Genomic DNA, 9,926 nt, shown 5'->3' on the forward strand with positions numbered 1-9,926 from the left:
TGGAATCAAAATCAATTAAGGCAAGCCCTATTTGGTTTAATTTAAAATCTATTAGAACTAGAACCATTGTAATCGAGTACTGGACATTGAACTTGGACATTCAATCATCTACTTTGATTTGGTTCTACCGGGCTGCTACAACGAAGAAGATATTCAGGTATTTTACATATTGTAAATCCCTTTCTATTTTGGTTTCTTTCAAGATTTGCCAGAAAAATCTTGTTATATTGGTTATCTGAGGAGAGCCAGGAAAACTCAGAAGTGGGGGTTTTTTTAATTGTGTAAGCCCACATACAAAGACACAATTGTAAGGGTTTTGGGTGAACCTGGGAAAACCTATTTTTAGTGAACGCTAATATCCCCTGTGTGAGGATATTAGGAGTGGAGTAGCTTTTTGTGTGGCTGTTGTTTAACAGTTGGTGGACACACAGGCGAACCACTATAAACCCTTGTGTTGTGGTTGATTATTTTATACTTCTTATTTTTAATTATTCTTTTGTGGGTTGTATGTATGGTGGTGAATGTTGTAATCATTTAATTCAAGCTTTGTGAGAATGTTGTAATAGTTTAGAATTTATTTTCAGCTATTCCTTTATCAGCTTGAATTTCAATTTCATTTGAAAGTTGTTCCAGCAAGGTTGCCCTGCCATTTTTATGGTGTATGGCTGTCCCTAGAACAATACATTTTTTATTACAAGTTATTTCAATTCAGTTTATATTTATTTTTGTATTCCTCTTCGATTTAAGACTTGATACAAAGATCTTTCTAGAAATAAGTTTGTCCTACCATAAACTCTGTTTTTGGTGTAAGGTTGTCCTTAGAACAACGTTTGTATCAACATCTCAAGATCTGAATTTTGAGGTCATTTTAATTTACTGCATTGTTATTCACTTTGGCTATCATATTCTTTATTATTCCGCTGTTATAAGTTTTTATTTGGCATTGTCCTATTCACCCGCCCTCTAGGACATATAGCTTGGCCTTTTCAGGGACCCATACACATACCTCATGATATAGACCCATAGAACTTGCTGCCATCAATACAACAGATGGGTACATGATGGACGGTTGCATCAAGGTGGGTCCACCTAGGTGGGCCACACGGCCACATTATCACTAAAAAAATGAAAGAGAGGGAGAGAGGAGAGAGAGAGAGAGAAAGAGAGAGAGAGAGAAACACGTGTGATGGAGGGCTTCACCAATATGAGCCATCCTTTCCATACATTCAATTATACATCAAGTGGGTCCCAATACATGTGGGCCCACAAAATCAAAAATCAATGGTGGAGATTCCTTCTCCAACAAAATGGAAGGCCTAGATGACCTCTTTCAAACTTAGAAAAGTAAACATCATGATGGGGTCTGTGGAGAATGACCCATCATGGAATGATCATGTGAATCATGGTGGGCCATCAGCCACATCTAGGGTCCAAAGTGAGATCCATACCATCAATCGGTAGGTCCTACTTGGTCCATCATCAAAACAGAAAATCTAGGCCTATAAAATACCCGCCGTTCGATCTTCTTGGTTTGATGGAATGCCAAACTCCTTGTGTCTTACTTTGATGGAAGATGATGAGGATTAAAGGGCTAGGATGATGGATCTTGGGATAGGAAGTGAAACACACACAACACACTTTTCTCTCTTGGAAGTGCTTGGACGTGCACCTCTTGGTTGCTTGGAAAATGTGAAGACAAAGAGAGAGAGAGAGAGGGTGGTTGTTAGAAAAAGGTGATAAATGTGAGTGATGGAGTTATGGGGAGTGGGTGATGGGTGATGGGTATGTACTTGGCATGTATGGGCGTGAAAGAGAGAGTTGACTTTGGGGTTGCTCTTGTACTTAACATGAGGTGATTAATGCGACTTGATTGATGAGACATGTTGTAGAGATTCTCTTGAGATTGCAAACGTGAGGCATTTTCTCGAACTGAAAGCGGGCCCACATCTCCTGGTCAGGGTATCGGATTGGTATGCAAGACGCGGCATTGGAACCGCAGCGACGATGCGGTCGCAATGGTACAAGTCTCAGATTGAGTTGACTCAGATCCACGGGATACGACTTAGGGTTATGTGCAAACGTTGATTATAGGTCGCGGATTGTTGAAATTTGACGGGAAGGATCGCGAGAGTCTACGGAATGGTACGGACTAGGATACGGGCCTTACAACGGTCAACAAAAGCCTTCAATTTATTTAAGATGAAAAGATGGAAGCGGATTAGCTGGTGTACCACACACCAACTATATATAGCTAGTGTAGGTATAGCTAGTGTACGTAAGTGCGAAGACGAGCGTTAAGCTCCTCGAGCTCCCGAGTTATACGAATGATTCAAAGGAGATCAAAGTTACATGGTCCCCTCAATGATGTATTTATTATATCCACACCATTCATCCATTTTTAAAGATCATTGTACTTTTTTAAAAGTAAGTTTTCAATCCTCATCACTTTACTTCCTGCAGTGTGGTCAACTGAAGCCTTCAATTTATTTGAGATGAAAAAATGGAAGCAAATTAGCTGGTGTACCACACACCAACTATATAGTTGGTGTAGGTACGTGCGAAGACAAGCGCTAAGCTCCTCGAGCTCCCTAGTTGTACGAACAATTCAAAGGAGATCAAAGTTACATGGTCCCCTCAATGATGTATTTATTATATCCACACCATTCATCCATTTTTAGAGATCATTGTACTTTTTTAAAAGTAAGTTTTCAGTCCTCATCAATTTACTTCCTGCAGTGAGGTCAGCTGAAGCCTTTCAATTTATTTGAGACAAAAAAATGGAAGCGAATTGGTTGGTGTACCACACACCAGCTATATAGCTGGTGTAGGTACATATGAAGACAAGCGCTAAGCTCCTCGAGCTCCCGAGTTGTACGAACGATTCAAAGGAGATCAAAGTTACATAGTCCCCTCAATGATGTATTTATTATATCCACACCATTCATCCATTTTTAAAGATCATTGTACTTTCCAAAAAATGAATCATATCCAAAGATCAACTAGACCACACCACAAAATGCAGCCGAGATAATGATTTTCACCGTTAAAATTTTCAAAGGGGCCACCATAGCATTTATTTTCCATCAAATATGTTCATAACGTCACAAAGACCTTGATGAAGAGGAAAAACAAATTTCATATTAATCCAAAACTTTCGTGAACCCTAAAAGGGTTTCAACGGCAGACATTCAATCCCCCACTTCTTTTTTCAGTGTAGTCCACTTGATTGTTATATCTATTTTATTTTTCGTCTCATGCCTTACAACAAGCTAGGAAAATGGATGGACGGCCTGAATATAACACATACTTCATGATGGGACCCACAGAATTTGCTGACACATACACTAGCTATATAGCTAGTGTGTGGTACACCAACCAATCCGCTTCCCCATAAAAAATCCGTAGAAATGGATGGAAGGTACACAGCCCTAGAGATCCCTTGTCAGGGCAGTTTGTCTATAGCTAAGTCATTTTGGGGTAGCCTTATTATCCACTTCAAAGCTCAAGTGGACCACATACACATTAAATAAAATTAAACACCTATCAATGAAAACTTTTTAAGATCACAACAATTTTGGATAAGCTTGATATTTATCTTTTTCCTTTATCCACGTTTATATGACCCTATGAAGAGGTTGGATGACACATAAATATCATTGTTGGTACTAACAAGGTTTCAACTTTATAAGTCATTGTTATGCATAAAAATGGACTGGTTAAAGAGAACAGGCCAGCTTGGACATCTCTGCGAAACACGAGTTCGGCCAGTGCCGGTCATTACCAATGAGCTCCTCAATGGTTAAGGAAGATCTCCTCTACCGAAGAGAGGTCGATCACATACTACATATGAAGACAGGTTGGCAGGTCGGCCATCTACCCAATAATAAGAGGCTCAAAGCTCATCTGAGTATCTAGGTCAGCCAAAACCATCTCGGACTCTTAAGCTTGACCCTCCACAACATATTTCATTTGAATTCTACTAAGGAAATGAGCTCAGCCTCACTACCCTAACACGAAGTATGAGGGCAGGTCAGTAGGTCAACAATCTACACGGCACAAAGAGAAGGGTTAGGGCTTTCTAGAGAGTCCAAGTCGACATACTACCCCCTGGTCAGGTCGGCCTTGACCTCCTACTGCGTGTCGCCCCCAGTTCCTATTAATTAGTCTTATCTGAAAGACCAACCCGATATCTCCACTAAAGATCTTAAGGACAGCATCGACACACTCGGAATATGGATCTCCAAAAATCTTCACCGAGGATTTCAGCAGATCATCCTGACATATTCGGGACTCGATTACCTCTACAATATATCCCTACTAAATAGGGAGATCTCCTCTATGTCACCTTATCTCCTCAACTATAAATAAGAGCATCTCTAATGGTAAAAGGTACACAGAATATCTCACCCAAAACTGCTTGATAATAACAGACCCAGATTCCTAGCCTGCCTTTGGCATCGGAGGGTCCCCTACTCTAGGCAGGGTCTCCTTTGTCTACTTCTTATGCAGGTACTCAAAGGTCTAAAAAGGGTGGACCAGATTTTTGCATCAATGGTTTAGCACCATCTGTGGAAATGACATAAAAGTCGTTTCTATTTTACCAGAAAATCACAATGGTGAAAGGAAAGAAGAAAGCTCTAGCCGTCATTACTGTAGCAACTCTTCCTGAATCATCAGTCGAGCAAGGTGCCCAGCCTTACTAGCAGTGGGCCGACTCTACTCCCGCAGTGCCTGCTCTTCGATCCCGCACCCGGGGTGGTCGATTAGTCTCCTCGGAGAACTGAGTCAAAGCCCTAAATAAAAATATGGATCGACTCATGTAACTCCTGGAGAGACAGAATCCACCACTCGATCGCGATGCAAAGGAGGGTGCTACCACTGCACCACCTTAAGCACCGATCAATTTGTAGAAAAACAAGTAACCTCCTAAGCAGCCAACCCAGGCTTTTTCTCATACTTTGGGAGCAGCCACGCTCGTAGACTCCGACCTACGCCCTGCGCCAAAGAGGAAGAGTTGTGGAAAAACCCCCAAAGCAGTGGCCGAGAACGATGGCCCTTACGGGGCAGAGCCCAGGAAAATTTGAGAGCAGATCAGCGACATCAGACCATCCTATTGTGCCTAAGTGCCAACTTCAGTAGAGGCCATGTTATGAGAAACCAAACTATCATTCACCGATGACATTATGGCATCTCCGCTTATGCCCAAGTTCTGGATGCCTTTGGAACTGCCGATCCAGCTGAGCACCTCTAGTTCTTTAAAGCCTGGATGGAGCTTCATGGCGCCTTAGGCCTCGTAATATGCCGAGAATTCTCCTTGACCTTATCAGGAGCTACTCGAAAGTGGTTCTAGCAGCTGAAGCCAAGATCCATCAGTTCCTTCTCACAGCTCAATAAAGCCTTCCTCACACAGTTCATCGGTGGGCGAGAGAAGAAAGCCATTAACTCATCTTCTCACGATCCAGTAGAGAGGGGACAAGGTGTTAAGAGACTACCTCATCCGTTTCAACGCTAAAGCCATCTGAGTCGATGATTATTCCTATCAGATAACTTTATGGTAACTAACCTTAATCAAGGAAAGTTCATCTTCTCTATTGGCAAGAACCCCCCCCCCCCCCCCCGAATACTCTCGCCGACCTACTTAACCGAGCTCAAAAATATTCTAATGTCGATGAGTTCTTTAGTTCACGAAAAGCTGCTCGAAGAGAAAATAATTCTACTGAGGATAGGAAGTGAAGGGAAAAGGGGGAGCATTCTTCCATTAACGCCGAAAGAAAGAAAGAGGATGACCAAGACCGAGGCCAGCATACCAATCGACATCTAGAAAGTCGCTTCCATCGGTACTCTCCCTTAAACACCAAGTCGGAGTAGGTATTGAAAGAAGTCGAGCTCAACCAATTAAACAAGCTAGGTAATAAGGCTAATCGACCAACTTCGACCTCGACATTAAATACTGAGGGACGTATCAACTAAAATATATGGGGGGCTCTTACATCGCCCATAAAATGCTGACCACTTGAAGATTTACTACTTCATGGCCTATCAAGGAGTTCCCTTAGTGTAAGAGCCGTGTCCTACCTTGTATTGTTCCATAGGCTTCCACGACCCTTCCGGTCGAATTCCGACAGCCCTCGACTTGTATCCGACGTTTGCTTGTGATCCTAAGTCGAGTCTCGCATATCAGAGTTGACTCGACTCGAAACCTATACCTCTGCGACCGCGCCATCACCGCGGTTCCAACGCTATGACTCGCGCACCGATCCGATACCCAGGCCAAGAGATGTGGGCTTGCGTTCATTCTGAAGAAACGCTGCACGTTACAAATACTGAGAGAATCTCTAATCAAATCAATCCCATCAATCACCACATCATGTCAAGTACAACACCATCCCCAAAGTCAACTCTCTCTCTTGCACACCCTTACATGTCAAGTACACATCACCCATCACTTCACCCATCCCTCTCTCTCCCTCTCATTTCTTCATTTTCAAGCAAGCAACCCAACGTCCATGAGAGCTCCATGAGAGAGCTTTGTGTGGCCCACTTCCTACCTCCCATCTCTACCATCTAAGTTTCATCTCAACAATTGGAATGGTTCCTTTGGAGCTCTAGCATGCTTTGGCGGAAGGAGGATAAGATCATAGGTGGGTGATCTTGTATTAGTCTTTTTGTGATTTAAGGGCTCACATTAGTGAGACCCATCTTGATGTATGCATTGTATACGGAGGGCCTATAGTGGCAGGGTTCCTCCCTCTATCGCACCGATCTCTCTCTATCTCTAACTATCTCTCTCTCTCTTACTTATGATGTGTGGCCCATCAATGATGCATGTGTTTCATCCATGCTGTGGGGCCAGCCATGATGGATGGGCCTTTCCACACCATCCAGAAACTGGACGTGTGGGAGCCACCCTGATGCATGTGTTTTGTCGTAGCCGTCCGTCTGTGTGGACCCACCCTGATGGCATGTGGACCCCAAAGCGTGGACTCCACCTTGATTGTTTACCTAGGCCGTCCGTCCAGACCAAGGAGGTGGGCCACCTCGACGATGCACCCATCCAGACCATCCATCAATGTATGTCTAGAGCCTAGACGATTTTATAAAAAAAAAAAAAAAGAAAGAAAGAAAAAGAAAAAGAAAGAGTGTGTGTATATATATATACATACATACATATATATATATATATATATATATATATATATATGTGAGCATATGCAACGGACGCAGATTAGCTACTGGCAGGGTGACACGTCACCAAGGGCTGTGGAGTCAGTCGTGATGTATAGGTCTTATCCACGCCATCCAGCATTCTAGATGGGTGGGGCCCACCGTATTGATGTGTGATTCCATTCACACCGTCCATCCACTTTTACGGTCCAGATGGTGGAGCCCATGGATGTAAGTGTTTTTTTTCAATCCACGCTGCCCACCGTCCAGCAATGGACGGTGGAGCCCACCGATGTATGCTATCCACGTGTGATGTAGCCCATACGATCTATATATATATATATATATATAATATGTGGTGGGCCCTACGTGGGACCCACCTTGCTATATATATATATATATGTATATATATATATATATATGTATATATATATATATTATATCTGGACGGTGTAGTATTGTGGGACGTTGGATGAAGTGAAAACACAAACGTGTGGATGGCGATCCACATGCACACGTGCCTATGTATATATATATATATATATATATATATATATATATATATATATATATATATATATATATAAAGAGAGAGAGAGAGAGATACGGAAACGCTCACCTGCAAACCAGTTCGTACGTACTACATACAAACTTTTTTGAGAACTCATCATATCTGATGAGCCTCAAAAATCTAAATGGTCCACACAAAGTAGAACCTCATGAAACCCCCTGGTACGAAATTTTACTTTGATCCAAAACTTTGGTGGGCCATGAAAAATGCAAACAGTTTATTCCCTTGATTTGAATTTCTCTTTGCTATGGCCCACCAGAATCTTAGATCAGGGTGAAAATTCACACCCTAAGGTTTGATAGGAGTCCACATCTTATGGACCGTTCGGATTCGACATCCATTATATGTGTGCAATGGTGCACACGTGCGTAGGTGCGTAGGTGAGCATGCCTATATATATATATATATATATATATATATATATATATATATATATATATATATATATATATATATATATTTATTTATTTATTTAAATTTTTTTTATTCACGGATTCCACCGTCTAGAGGTTTGGACAGTGGAGCCTACCTATGATGCATGTGTTTTACTCTCACGCCACCCATCCATTTCTGGCTTGGGACGTGGGGTCCACCTTGATGAAGATGTTGTATCCACTTCATCCATCTCTCTAGGGCGGGTGGGGCTCACCTTGATATTTGTGTTTTATCTATATCGTCCATCTCCAACTGGTAGAACCCACATGACATATGTGTTGTATTCCACGCCGTCCTCCAGTTGGCGGGCCACGCCGTCCTCCAGTTGTCCACACGTAGGCGTCACATGAAATATGTATTTTATCTACACCATCCATAGGAGGGTGGGCCCTACTGTGGTGTATGTATTTTATCTGTATCGTCCAGCTAGGATGGGATCCACCATGATGTATTTTATCCACGCCGTCCAGGGCAGGTAGCCCATTGTGGTGTATGCATTGTATATCCATGTTGTCCATCTGGTAGGGCCCCTCTAACTCGTGCAGGCCCACCTGCTGTACATGCGGCTTGTATTTGAGGCTGACTTGAGGTATATAAGGCCCATGTATCACGGCCCACTTGATGTTTATGAGGCCCATTGGTGCGGCCCCGTTAATGTGGCCCACTTGATGTTTATGAGACCCATTGTGATGTATATTAGGGCCGCGTGATGAGGCCCATTGGTGCGGTCCATAAATGCAGCCCACCTTGATGTGTATTAGGTCCATATCGTCCGACCCATTGTGATATGTATTAGGCCCGTTGGCGTGGCCCATTTGATGCATATGAAACCCATGCATAGGGTCCACTTGTTATGTATTTGAGGCCCGTGTGCAGGGCCCACCAGTGATGTATATTAGGCCCATGTGTAGGGCCCACCCGTTGTGTATTAAGGCCCATGAGTTGTGGCCCATTGTAATGTATTTCTGGCCCATGGGCAAGGCCCGATGTGATGTATTTATGTCCCATGTGCAGGGCCCACCTGTTGTGTATTTGAAGACCATATATTTTGACCCTTTAATAAAGCCCGACTTGATGTATTCGTGGCCCATTGTGATATATTTTTGGCCCATACGATGAGGCCCATTATGTTGTGTATGAGGCCCTTGCGAGAGGTCAGGGGCCTACTATATGTTTGTCTCTATATAGGTCACTCCTTAGGAGCAATGTTGGTTAAATGTCCACATTGATGGGCAATGATAGTTGAATGTCCACATTGTGACCTTCCCTTGGGCCTTGTTAGGCCCATTCTCATCGATGCCAATTTGTCGAGGCTGATTATTGTGACTGATTGCCGATTCCAATTATCGAGGCCATTATCGATCGATTCCGATTGTTGTGGCCAATTGCCGATTCTGATCATCGAGGCCGATTATCGATCGATTCTGATTATCATAGACGATTGTCGATTAGCGATCGAGGCTGATTATCGTGATTGATTGCCGATTCCGATTGTCATGGCCGATTGCTGATTCCGATTATCGATCAATTTTAATTGTTGTGGCCAATTACCGATTCCGATCATCGAGGTCGATTATCAATCAATTCCGATTGTTGTAGTCGATTGCCGATTAGCGATCGAGGCTGATTATCGTGACCGATTGCCGATTGTCATGGCCGATTGTCGATTCTAATTATCGATCGATTCCGATTGTTGTGGCCGATCATCGATGCCGATTATTGATCGATTTCGATTGTTGTGGCCGATTGTCGATAC

The sequence above is a fragment of the Magnolia sinica genome, chromosome 11 (genome assembly GCF_029962835.1).
Source record: "Magnolia sinica isolate HGM2019 chromosome 11, MsV1, whole genome shotgun sequence".
Taxonomy (NCBI): Eukaryota; Viridiplantae; Streptophyta; class Magnoliopsida; order Magnoliales; family Magnoliaceae; genus Magnolia; species Magnolia sinica.